Source organism: Rhineura floridana, chromosome 8 (assembly GCF_030035675.1).
Source record: "Rhineura floridana isolate rRhiFlo1 chromosome 8, rRhiFlo1.hap2, whole genome shotgun sequence".
Taxonomy (NCBI): Eukaryota; Metazoa; Chordata; class Lepidosauria; order Squamata; family Rhineuridae; genus Rhineura; species Rhineura floridana.
In genome coordinates, this window is record NC_084487.1 from 31,520,519 (window position 1) to 31,534,849 (window position 14,331).

Genomic DNA, 14,331 nt, shown 5'->3' on the forward strand with positions numbered 1-14,331 from the left:
TTGCAATGTCCATCGTTCTGAAGGTACTCGCCAGTTTTTCAGTGGAATAGGAACACAGGAAGCTGCCTTAGGTTGAGTCAAACCAGTGGTTATAAGAACATCAGGAGATGCTGGATCAGGCCACTGGTCCATCTCATCCAGCCTCCTGTGCTCACAGTGGCCAACCAGATGCCTATGGGAAACCTGCAAGCAGGACGTGAGTGCAAGAACACCTTCCCACTTTCTGATTCCCAGCAACTGGCAATCAGAGGCACACCGCCTCCAACAGTGGTGGTAAAACATAGCCATCATGGCTAGTAGCCATTGATAGACTTACCCTCCATGACTTTGTCCAATCCTTTTTTTTTGAAGCCATCCAGGTTGATGGTCACCACTGCCTCTTGTGGGAGCAAATGCCCTAGTTTAAGGATATGCTGTGTGAAGAAGTACTTTCTTTTGATTGTCCGGAATCGTCCAACATTCAGCATCATCAGATATCCCCAAGTTCTAGTATTATGAGAGAAGGACATAAATTGCTCCCTGTCCTGCTTCTACACACCATGCATAATTTTATACATCTCTATCATGTCTCTCCCTTACTCACCTTTTTCTGAACTTAAAAGGCTCAAATGTTTAAACCTTTCCTCATAGGAGAGTTGCTCTTCTGACCCCTTGATCATTTTGGTTGCTCTTTTCTGAACCTTTTCCAACTCAGCTTTTTGAGGTTTGGCGGGTTGAATTGTATACAGTACTCCAAATGAGGTCTCGACATAGGTTTATATCACATCATGATGCCATCTCATTCAGTATTGTCTACGCTAAGTGACAGTGGCTCTCCAAAGACCTGGATGTGATGGATATCATGTGGGTGAAACTACATGTGAGGTTAATTGTGAATAAGCAATTAATATGCGTTAAACAAAAAATTAAATGGCTGCCAGAGGAGGGGGCACATGCCGAAACAGGACTGTGGGGCAACAGGTTAACCTTCCCCCCCCCATTATGGTCCCAATTAAAATCACTCTCACCCAAAGCTGTTATTGGGCCTGGGAAGTAAGGCCCAATTAGGAGCTCTGGGAACTTCAGCAGAGGTATCCAAAATGGTGTGGTCTGAAGGCACATGAGGCCACTGCCTTGCTGAAGCTCAACGGATCTGAGTCCAGTCAGTCTCTAGATGGGTGACCACCTAGAAATGACATATATGTGTTTGTTAATTTATTGGTTTTATTTAACAAAATGTATAACCACTTGATCGTAAATAGACCCCCTAAGTGGTTTACAGGGGGGGGGGATAAAATTGTGAATAAAAGACAAAGTTAAAAACAGGAATTTAAATATATAAAGTTAAAATTGACAGTTAAGCGCCAAAAAGAGTACAGTGAAGGCACCTGCCTAATATCAATAGGCAGGGAGATGCAAAGCACAGGTGCTGCCACAGTGAAAGAACGATTTCTTACAAGTGTGGAATGAGTATTATGTGGCACTTTGTGACAGTGACAGTCTGCAGATTCAAAGTGGTCGGGTGGGCATATGTGGGGTAAAGCGATCCCTCAGGCAAATTGGTCCCACTAAACTGGCTCACTTATGCTGCCTTGAGTTCCATGATGGAAGAAATGTGAATATCAATGTAAGAAAATTAACCAACCAACCAAACCATAATGCAGCACTCCTTCCTCTTTTTTTATAGCCATTCCCGTTTTTTTCACTAGCCACAGCTGATTAGTCCGTGTTTTTGCTATGAGTGCCGATACTTTAATACTGCTGAATTATGTAAATAAGGGAAAATATTTCACCCAATACAGAGATCTCAGCCTTCTCCTTATGAGGACATCTAATATGGAACTTTGGAAACTACCCAGAACCCTTTGCTTCTGAAACGGCTTCTGTGTGTGTAAGAAGTTATAGAAATATGTTTTTTTAAAACTTTTGCAGCAGCTTAAGGATATCCAGGAAAAGGCTCAGGGGGATACATTTTTTGTAACATGCATAGCTTCTAATCGTCAACATGAGAGATGACCTAAGCATAATAGCAACAAAGATAGACACACTAAAATACTTATGTGCATTCTGCCATGCTGTAAACACAAGTGTGGTGTTACTCTGTTTGTAGATTTACAGCCTGCTGTACAACTGAAGTCCTCAAAGTGGGGCACAGCATAAATAGCATGTAATGATTAAAATATAAAATATTGATTAAAATTTACATGATATTACCTATTAAAAATGACTAAAACATGGTTGATTTCCTTCTGCCTGCCAATCTACTTTCCTTTTGTGTTGTGTCTTTTAAGTCTGAAGGAAGTCTTAAGCTTCCTGGCTGTTCTTAAGGGGGCTGACCAAACAGCTCAGGCGGAAGGGAGTGGGTTCTATCATCAGGGGAGCCACCACAAACAACTCGCCCCCTCTACTGGCAGTAGTGCCAAATCTCACCTCTGGCAGTGGTGTATTCAGATCAAGATTTGGGTTCATAGCTCATTAGGTGATTTGTGACTAGTTGCTCTTTTTCAATCTACCACCCAGAATTGATGAAGATAAAGTGGCATAACCCCTTGCACAGCAAGCCCTTGGAAATAGCACAGGATGCAAAAAAGATAGAATAAATGGTTGCCTACTTAAAATCAATTCAAGCAGCCTTTGTTCTGGCTCACAACTGTACTGGAACAGTACAATGATAAATGACGACAAGGGAGATCACATGAACCTGCTAAGCCTCTTATCAGACTAAAGTCCCTTTGTTAGGTCTTTGCTTGGTGATGTGTGCATAGCCCCAATGATGTAGATGGCTTGGGGCATATTATTTATTATTATCATTATTAATTATTAATTATTATTATTAGTTCTTTATCAGCAGGTCCCAGAGTGGATTTCATCAGCCTAAAATTCATTATTAAAACAATTAAAACATATTACATTCACAGGATTAGGGTGGGTCTTCAAAACATACATAGTCTGAAGGCACATAAGGCCAGCTCCCTAAGCAGGGTCAGGTCAAGTCAGTGCCTGGATGGGAGACTGCCTGAGAACCATATGTAAGCCCCCTTGGGTTTCGATCATGAAAAGAAAGGCGGGGTATAAATGAAATAAATAAATAAAGGCCAGGGGGAAAAGGTACGTTTTTAGCATTTGTTGAAAACTGTACAGTGAAGGGGCCAGGCACATCTCTGTGGGGAGGGGATTCCACAAAGGGGCTGTCACAGAGAATCCCCTCTCCCTGGCCACCAGCCCTGGAACTTCTGAGGGTGGTGGCACTACCAAGAAGGCCCTGTCTGCTGATCTTATCACCCAAGAGGTTCTGTAGGGAAGGTGGTGGTGTCTCAAATATTTGGGGCCTGAGTCCTTTAGAACCCCAGATCAGAACCATTAAATAAGCAAATTCCATGAACATATAGGAACATAGGAAGCTGCCTTATACTGATTCAGACTATTGGTCCATCCGCTCAGTATTGTCTACTCTGAATGGCAGTGGCTCTCCAGGGTTTTAGATAGGGAGGCTCTTCCAGCCCTACCTGCAGATGCCAGGGATTAAAAACCTGGGTCTTCCTGCACACCTGGGTCTTCCTGCACACAGAGCAGATGCTCTGCCACTGAGCCATGGCCCTTCCCCCAAATGTACATTGATTTCTCCACCCACTTTTGCCTATGGTCCCGCCCATCATTGGCATGCGGTTGCCCAGAAGGAAATGAGGCCTTTTGGCTGAAAAGAGTTCCTAACCCCTAGTCTACACTGACTGGCAGCAGTTCTCCAGGATTTCAGGCAGGGCTGTCTCCCAGCCCTACTTCTGCACGCAAAGCAGTTGCTCTACCACTGAGCCACAGCCTTGCTCCCTACCCCTAAAGTTTTGTTGAGAATAACTTTTTTACCCCATCGCTCCAAATACATCACAGACTTCATTTAGATGGATTTCTCCAGTCCTCATTCTTCCAGTCCAGACTAAAGTAGAAAGTTTAGCCACCCTTTAAAAAAATGATACTTGTCTTGAGCACAATAATTTGGCTTTTTTTAAAATAAAGAGGATTAGGTCAAATTTATGGAGCACAGATCCATCAATAGCGATTAGCTATTGTATCTAAAATAGCACTTCCATGATAGCTAAATAAATATTCTTTATCATACCAAGAGACAGTGTATCTTTGAATACAAAATGCTGAGAAACAATGGGTCAGGGCTGAAAGCTTCACACCCTGCATGTAGGCATCCCTGAAACATCTACCTGGCCATTCTGAGAAAATGAAGGCGAGATTAGCTGGACCTTGGTCTGATCTAATAAGACTCTTAAGATTTTAATTGCATACATCATAAAAACCTCACATGACAAGCTGGAAGGTCAAACCAATTACTCCAACATATGGAGCTGCTGCAACTGCTGAGTGAGAGCCTGGATTTAGTGAGCCAGCATGGGGATGTGTCCTTCAAATCAGTAGTGTTTTGGTAGTACCCAGTATGGTGCCTATGGCAGAACAGAGCCCTCTGACATCTCCCACTCCTCCCAATTAACAAAAAAGGGGGTTGGGGGGCTGTTTGGTTGGGGATGCCGGCTTCTCTTGGCTGTCTTATTTTCCAGGGGAGTGTAGATGGTTTGCCTGGGTTTTGGGGGGGAGAGGGCATTCCGAGCATTACCAGTGAGATGAGAATTTTGTGGTGCCATGACAGTTCCTTAGATTTCCAAATGTGCTCCCAGGACCCAAGAGGTTAGTAGCCCCTGTTTTAGGGGGGAAAGGAGCAGGCAGCAAAAAAAGGATAAGCACTGATGCTTGTGGGGAAGAAAATGAATGGGCACAGATAGCAGGAAAAAGACTGGGGGACATCTTGTTGTGATTTAGATGTTTATCCAACTCCATCACAGAAGCTACAGTGTAAGAACAAAAGCCTAGAAATGGACAAGTATCTAGAACGTTTGAGCAAAGTCTAGATGTAGGCTTTAAAGCTGTAGCTATTACAACCATTTTGCATCTGCTCTGCTCCTCACTCATAGGATCACAGGGAGGTGGCTTATACTGAGTGAGACCATTGGCCCATCTAGCTCAATACTGTCTACACTGATTGGCAACGGCTTGCCACGGTGTCAGAGGAGGGACATGCTCAGCCTACCTGGAACTGCCAGGGATTTGAATCTGGAAACTTCTGTACGTGAAGCAGATGCTCTACCGCTGAGCTCTGGCCCTTCCTCATCGAGAAAGACCCTACATGACAGCCCACTTCATGTATCAGATCACACAAAGGGAACCATGAGTGTCATCCTGATCTCTCTCATGAATGCTGTTGTATCCACCTGTATAAGTCTGCAATGCTAACTTCCTACGTACAGATAAACCAAGGACTATTAAGTTATTAAGAACTATTGCAGTCCTAGTGGGTGGGTGGAGGGAGCCCATTAACCATGGCCTGGTAATCAAGGCAACTGTCAGAAGAGAAAAAGACACCCACTGTACCAGACAGGCTGGCTTGCAGCCAGGATTAAATTAACAGGGGGAATGAAAGCAAGAGCAATAGGCATGCCAGTTTTTATTTTAGTACTATATAGCACAGTGGGGAGGAGAGTCTGGCTGGGAGTCCAGAGTCTGTGAGTTCAAATACCCGCTCATGTCTCCTGGGTGTCAAGGGCCAGCTAAAGATCATCCCCACAGTGAGTGGCTCAGGGGTTGCATGCCCTGCCACTTGTGCAGCCATGGGCAAGCTGCATAGTCCCAAGGAACCCAGTTGCCCCCCAGCTGGCAGTTGTGGACAAGGGACTGGCTTGTGCAGCTGGGGCAAGCTGAGCAGGCCCTAGCCAGCTGTGGAGGACTAGCCTCAGAAGGAGGCAATGGTAAACCCCCTCTGAATACCGCTTACCGTGAAAACCCTTTTCATAGGGTAGCCATAAGTTGGGATCGATTTGAAGGCAGTCCATTTCCATTTTTGTTACAGCTAAGAACAGCCACTGCCTGGCACTGGACAAGCATCTAGACAAGGGGATGGGGAACATGTTGCCCTCCAGATGTTGCTGGATGACAACCCATGAGCATTGTCCATGCAGGCTGGGGCTGATGGGAGTTGGAGTCCAGCCACATCTGGAGGGCCACACATTCCCCATCCCCAATACACAAAGATATACTTGCTGAAATACCTGCATTTAAAAAGAGTGACGGGATCCCACCCCCCTTCCCCAGTGTAGCCTAAGCAGCCAAATCAAGCAACCCTTAAAGATCAAGGACCAAAACAAGCCATACAAAGCTGGAGGGCAGAATGACATTCATATGCAAACAGACTCAAACCTTTCAGCACTGCGACCCCAAAGGACAGCAGTCCAGTCTCCTGTGCATAAGCTACAGAAGTCAGTACGTCGACAATTTCTCCACCATCAGTCAAGCTAAAGTGAGCAACAACACATCCATAATGACTTTAAGGGAGGCTTCCCCACATGCCTTTAGCAACATGCCAGAGTCTACAGCAACCTTCTCCAACCTGATGCCCTCCAGGCGTTGTTGGACTACAATTAAACTACAGTTAAACTATAGAATTCGCTCCTGCAGGAGGCAGTGATAGCCACCAGCTTGGCCTTCAAAAAGGATTAGACAAATACATGGAGGAGAAGGCTGTCAAAGGCTACTAGCCATGACTTATTTATTTATTAAGATATTTACAAGCTGCACTTTTCATAAGTACATCAGGGCAGGTTACCACATAACAAAAACACGATAAAATTAAAAACCAATAAAAACATCATTAAAGCAATTAATAAAAGTATCAACAAATACTGCATTGGCTGGGGGAAAGAAAAAGAAAATTCATGTTAAAAGGCCTGTCTAAAAAGTTTGGTTGTCAAGAGATGCCTGAAAGAACAAAGAGACGGTTCCTGCCAAACCAATATTGGTAGAGAGTTCCATGATGGCTATGCTCTGCCTCCCCGGTTGGGGGCAGCATGCTTCTGAATACCAGCTGCTGGAAAACACAGGAGGGGAGAGTGCTGTTGCACTCAGGTCCTGCTTGTGAGCTTCCCATTGGGATATCTGTCTGGCCACTGTGAGAACAGGATACTGGACTAGATAGGCCATTGGACTGATCCAGTAGGCTTTCCCTATGATCTTAATTCCCATCAGGTCCAGTTGGCCAATGGCCAAGAATTGTGGGAGTTTAGTCCAGCAACACCTGGAAGGATCACAGGTTCCCCTCACCTGGTGACTTTCAGTAATATTGAATATTTAAAGAGGGATCACTAATGTGATGTCTGCCAGTACGTCATATGGCAGCTATGAAAAGTCTCAGTAAATACACCCTCAAAAATCCACAAGAGACTGTTTGCTCTTCCTGCTCAGTCTTTGTTTATACTGGCTCAGCCTCTCCTACATTGAACACAGCACCTTAAACATACCCACTTTAGAATGCCAGGATTTGATGTCCACCCTCCATTCTGTTCTGAACAGAGGAGAGCTGCAAAGAGCTTCTGTTTGCAAGTGCAGCAGTGGCTGATATTGGAGCCACCTCACCCCACCCCACTCCCCACTGATGGGGCAGCTGATGGTGGGGACATGCCCACATCACATTGTGGTCTTGTCTCTTTTTCTACTCTATTAGCTAGGGCAGCCATTATGCCATTTGCCTATGGCAGCCATTTTGTGTTGTGCCATGCGCTCATGGTGACCATTTTGATTGGCACCCACAACACTCTCTCAAAATTCCAAATGAGCCCACTGGCCCCCAAAGGTTGGCGATCCCTCATGAAAAGCACAGGAATACAGGAAGCTGCCTTATAGCAGGTCACACTATTTGTACATTTAGCCCAATATTGAACCCTTTCCAACTTGGTACCTCCCAGATATTTTGAACTACAACTCCCATCATACCTATGGATAGCCAGGGATGATGGGAGGTGTAGTCCAAAACATCTGGAAGGCACCAAGCAGGAGAAGACTGTGGTATTGTTGTCTCCACTCTTACTGACTGCAGCTCTCTGGGTCTTAGGCGGAGGTCTTTCCCACTACCTACTATCTGGTCCTTTCAGGGAAATGCCAGTCAGTGACTGAACTTAGGGCCTGCTATATGCAAAACACATGTTCCACTATCATTTCCCAGTATAGAAAACTTTGAATTCAATTGTGTTAAATGCACTTGCATAGCCACCTACAGCAAAACACAGGCGTATTCACTCCAATTGTCACTTGACTGCATGACAGCTGCAGCGTATTATAGGGAAGGATTGTGGGCTCCCTGGTGGAGCTTTGCATGCAGAAGGTCCCAGGTTCAATCTCTGGTATTTCCAGGTAGGGCTGCAGAAGACCCCTGACTGGAACCCTCGTCAGCAGTGGCGACTGGTGTCTCCTCAGTGGGGCAAGCAGCATGAGTTCCAAGTTTTAGTCTGAATTTTCAAGGCACAGTCCAAGGTGCCAAACCCCAGAGTGGATTCCACTGCCCCACTGACATGGAGCCACCAGACACCACTGCTGGTCAGCGTAGACAATGCTGAGCTGAATGGACCAGTGGTTTGTCTCATTATAAGGCAGCTTCCTACCCTTGCATTACCCTAAACATATTAATATCAGCACTGACTAAAATGTTTTCAGCCACGGTGGGTTGTGCAGAGAGATGTATACCTAAAGAGCTATCACCCATATGCCAATACAGAAACAAAACAGGGTTGATATAATAAAAGCAAACAACCCACATAATTGTATCCTGCACATTGCTTCTTGTTAGCAATCCCTCATTTTCCCCTGGACGGATAAGTAATATCAACCCTAGGCCATTGTCAAAACAATCCATTTCTGTATTCTTCTCTGAAGCACAAGGAGTCTATAAACTTCTTCCTGATGCACAGGGGGGAAGGAAACAAACAGAGCATTCAGTCAGGGCAGGTTCTGCCAGGCTGTACCATTTGCAGATGAGATGGAGATCATTTTGAAAGATCTTTTGTGCATTCATTTCTACCTAGAACACGTCTCCTGCCTTGGAACTGGAGTTGTGGGTTGCATGTCTGCATGGTTCCCTATAGAAGCAAACAAAAACCCTTCATGTAAAAAAACCCAAACCCCTCACATCAGGGAGAAAGTTTTATCTTGGTAATGAGCTACAGTTTTTAAAGCACACACAGTACTGCCTGTCATTGTATGTTAGGCTGCGAAACTGAAATGTTAATTTTTTTTTTTCTTGGCGGGGGTCGAGGAAGAGATCTATCAATGGCCTTTCCCCCATGATAAAAAAACGAACCCTTCCTAATAAGAATTATACATGCAAATGTTTACTACAACTACTTAAGATTTGGACAGCACATCCAAATGTTCACAAAGCGCTTTGCATGCATCTAGCTGTAGCCCAGCCTTCCCCAACCTGGTGCCCTCCGGATTTTTTCAGTTACAGCTTGTGATGTTCCTGCTTATAGTGTAAATATGGTAAGTGCTGTTTATATAGAAGACATATGGTAAGTGGAGTGAAAGAGGAGGGGGGAGTACATGAGCAGTAGAATGCTGGATGATTGGCTGAGCGTTTGAATGGCTGGGAGTATAAATGGAAGAATGACAGTTGAATCTTGGTGGATGTTAGTAGGGTGGAGAAGAAGGTGTTTGGTGGTGGATGTTGGGAGTGTGGAGAAAGGTGTTTGAGGGTGGAGGTCAGGAGGGTGGAGGTCAGGAGGGTGGAGAAAGAGGGAGTTGGAGTTCTGATTAATAATAAGTCAAGTACAAAACAGGAATAGATGAAACCATACGCTTGTGAAACATTCTAAAACTAATCTTGTTATTTCTGATATTTAATAAATACTGATTTGGTTTACCAAAGGCCTGATCCTTGGCTGGGGGATATACATACCAGAAGGGAGGGCAAAGTAATTACCAAGGCTGAACAGAAACAGTATCTAATGGTGGCAGCGGTGAAGGGAGGAATAATAACAATTCAAGTATCCAGAGCAACCCAGAGTTGTATGCGTTATCTATAAAGATACAAGGGGGTTGGGAACAGCATAAGCACGCAGTCACAAAAGTAACCAGCTAGAGAGTGACTCAGGCAAAGTCTCTGGGAGTATTGGTTATAGGACGTGACTGGTGGTGCTGCCTAGCAGGGGGATCTAGTGAGATCTGTGCTAGAGCGGAGTGAGAAACCATATAAAGGACGGTCCGGACTGGTGGTATCCCTGGTGGTGCCTAGTGAAAGGCAGTAGCCACAAGCAGGTGGGAACCTGACAGGGAGAACCAGGGAAGGACGTCACACAGCTCCCATCAGCCCTACCTATCGCCATTGTTGGCTGGGACTGATGAAGGTTGTAGTCCAAAACATCTGGAAGGTACCGTAACACCATCAGAAGACAAATTTGGAACAGGTTCAGAGGAGGGCAACAAGGATGATCAGGGGATGGGAAACAAAGACCTATGAGGAGAGACTGAAAGAACTGGGCATGTTGAGCCTTGAGAAGAGACTGAGGGGGAATATGATAGCACTCTTCAAGTACTTGAAGGTTGTCACATGGAGGAGGGCCAGGATCTCTTCTTGATCATGCCAGAGTTCAGGACACAGAATAATGAGCTCAAGTTACAGGAAGACAGATTTCGGCTGAACATCAGGAAAAACTTCCTAACAGAGCGGTATGACAGTAGAACCAATTCGCTAGGGAGGTGATGGGCTCTCCAACACTGGAGGCATTCAAGAGGCAACTGGACAGCTACCTGTCAGGTATGTTTTAAGTTGGATTCCTGCATTGAGCAGGGGGCTGGACTCAATGGCCTTATAGGCCCCTTCCAACTCTACTGTTCTTTGATTGTATGGATGTAAGAATAGCTATGCTGGAACAGGCCAGTGGCCATCTAGTCCAGCATCCTGTTCTCACAGCAGCCAACCAGATGGCTATGGGAAGCCCACAAGCAGGACATGGGTGCAAGAGCACTCCGTATTCAGAATATTTAGAAGCATACTGTTGCCAATGATTAAGGTAGAACATATCCATCTGGGTTAGTAGCCATTGATAGCTTTATCCATGAATTTGTCTAATCCTAACCAGGCTGGGGAAAGATGTTCCTTACAACCATTCTGTAAGGTAAGTCTATCATTATCCCCCAATTGCAGATGGGAGGACTGAGGCTGAGAGAATGCCTTGCCTAAGACCACCTAATGAGTTCAAGGCAGAGGCAAGATTCAAACCAGGGCCTTCCCAATTCACAGCTCTCTCTCTGCCACTCTGCTATACCAGGTTCCAGAGAGGCAAACCAGGGGCAGCTATCATCTTCACCTGCTGTTTGTGAGTGCCCCAGGAACATCTGCTGCCCACTGTTGAAAACGGAATACTGGGCCCAATGCCATTTAGTTTCATCTTGTATTCTTATGTCTGAAGCCATTAGAATCCTGCTTTTTTTCTGCTTTGCTAAAGAGGAAGAGAAACCACAGTCCAGAAACACATAATCTGCCATTCACAACAGTGCTTTGCAAACATTGGCCAGAGTGTGCTGTGAGTCACACTGCTAGCATGTGTTTGTCCCATTCAACTGCCATCAAACTTTACCACTAACACTCCCACTCCCAATGTGGCTCCTCTGCAGTTTGTCAGCTCGGCTTGAAGCGTAGCAGTGCTAGTGCAGCCGTGCTTCTATTGAGAAGGCCAGGGGCCAAGGCAAGGAGAGGTCCATGGGGCAATGCAGAAAGGATGGCGCAATGAATACCTAAACAAATATTGAACACAGAAATGACAGGAACATAAAAGGTCATGAAACTAAACACACACCTAGAAAAAATGCAGTTTGGGGACATATGTGATCTGTAATCTCTGTGCCTATCACATAACGCTAAACGGGAAAAAGGCATTGCACAGCTCAGGACAAGTCAGATTCAATCCCTGCAGTTAAAAGCACAGGTGGGCTGTCAGATTTTAAGCAGACCCCACTGCCAAATGTCTTCTGGAGCTGCCCCTTTCTTCCATCTTAGTCAAACTGCTTCCCTCCTGTTCATTTTGTCCTTAATTTTCCTGGCTTTAAAAGTGGTTGCCCCAACCTTTCTACATAGGTATACTCCCCTTCCCCCAGTTGCATGGCTTGGGGAAAACAATCTCCCCCCCTCCTGCCTAGCTGTGTGTAGCACACAACAGTCAGAAAGGAATTACTTTTACTTGCTTTCCAGAATAATAGCTGTACTGGTCTGTTGTACTTCAAAAAAAAATTATATGTTTATATATAAAATTATTTGAAAGAAAACCCATTAAACATGGGGCTTACTTCTGAGTAGACCTGCACAGAATTGAAATGGAGATCATCAGGGTGGAAGCTGAAGCAGGGTGCTCTTTATTCCATTTTAGTAATCCAGAATATTTTGCATCTGGCTCTTGCTCCACCCACTGCCAATATGCAGCTCCCAACAGATTACCCTTGAAGGAAGATTGTCCACCCCTGTGTTAAGGGATCTCAGGTAGCACTTCCTTAGAGATCAGAGCAGTAAACTTTGCTGGACTAAATGGCCCATTGGCATCTAGAGCAACGTGCTATATTTAGGACAGAGATCAGGCAATACAGAATAGAAATCCAAAAGGCACATGGCCGGGGATAAGGACACTGACATGGGACATCGGATGCTGCCTTATACCAAGTCACACCACCAGCCCACCTAGTCCAGTACTGTTTACTTTGAGCAGCAGCAGCGTTCCAAGGTCCCAAGCAGAAATAAATCTGTCTTAGCTTTACTACCAAAGATACAAATATTGTATTTTAATTCAAGATCTGTACTGTTCTGTTTGTATGTTTTTTCTTGATTAAATAAACATATTTTTAAAAATACTTTTATCGATGCTGTTTTTCTCTATGCTGTTGTCTTCTGCTACTGACATTTTTACACAAGAATTTATTTATTGTTTTTATTGTTCTGTAATTACAGTAGAACCTCACTATAATGTAGGGATCAGGGGACAAAGGATGCACCTGCAGTATAGGGCTTCCACATTATAATGAAAATTGCATTGCAAGGTGCAGTGAGTACTAGAGTACTGGTTCCTAGAGAGGCAAAAGAACCCACCGGGGCTGAGGAACTGAGTGAGAAGGAAGAAGCACAAGTTAATAAAAAAGTCTTCACAATAACCCAAGAAGGCTCGAGAAATAAGCATCCCTTAGGAAAAACACTGCCAGGAAGGAAGAGAGCAGGAAGGAGGGGGGACGCCAGGAAGCAGATCTTTAAAAAGAATACTGAGAGGAAGAAAGAAATACCCAGAGGAAGCAAACAGAAGACTCACCAAGGACAAGGAGCACAGAGGACAAAAAAAAGGGTATACAGTACAATATTTTACTTGAGGGGTATGGCTACACCTGCAGTATATCCAATTCTGCAGTACACTAAGGTGCCTTAACAAAGTTTTACTGTATTATATTTTATTGTTTGTCCAGAGAATAGCACAGGGAAGCATTGAAACTCTGTTATGAAAAATAAACAATTATAATACTCTTTAAAAATATCACACAGGCAATACCACACACTAGTACAAGTATCCCATATGAATTCAGGGTTGGCACTGGATTGTTGGCACAGGTGTGTTACCAGAGGCACATACGTCCATTTATGGTGGGAGCGCCCACTTTTGAGAAATTTTGGAATGAGGTATATAAAGAGATCAGTGATTATTAAGACTGCTATTCAAATGGCTCTGCAATGATCACTGCTAAAATATTAACTGAAAGGGGTTGTTAAAGGGTCTGTTAGCTGCTACTTGAATTAGGTGGGCCTAATTAGGCCTGTAGGCCAGAGGTGCCTCATCCCTGCCCTATGAGTTGGAGCATGAAAGCTTGAAGCAGGGAGGCTCCATGCAGAATTTAGAAACCTGCACACTCATGGCTGGCAATGGCATGGGGAGCCCCCACCAGTCTGTACCAGAGGCTCCTCCATTCCAGATCTTCAGCCTACTTCTGTGGGGCTGAAACAAAAGAAAGTTAATGAAGTAAGCCGGTCAGGGCTCTCCCTCACACAACTGCTCATGCACAAGTAATCTGAACGTCTATATAGGGCCAATGCCGTTATCGAATTTGGCTCTAGGCCACTTTCACACCAGACATTTATTCCACTTTAAACTGTCATGGCTTCCTAGAAAGCATCCTGGGGACTGTGGTTTGTGAAGGGAGCTGAGAGGAGACCCCATTCCCTTCCCAGAGCTTCAGTTCCCCAAGAAGAGGGCGTGATTGTTAAACCACTCTGGGAATTGTAGCTCTTGTGATGGGAACAGGTGTCTCCTAACAATTCTCAGCACCCTTCACAAGCTACAGTTCCCAGGATTCTTGGGGAAAAGCCGTGAGTGTTTAAAGTGGAATAATCGTGGAATAAATGTATGGTGTGAATGTGGCCTGAGTCTGGGCCTTGCCAATTTGCCTAACACCCATCCGATGCAAACCAATCTCATCATACTTTTCCACTCACACAGTGTTAAA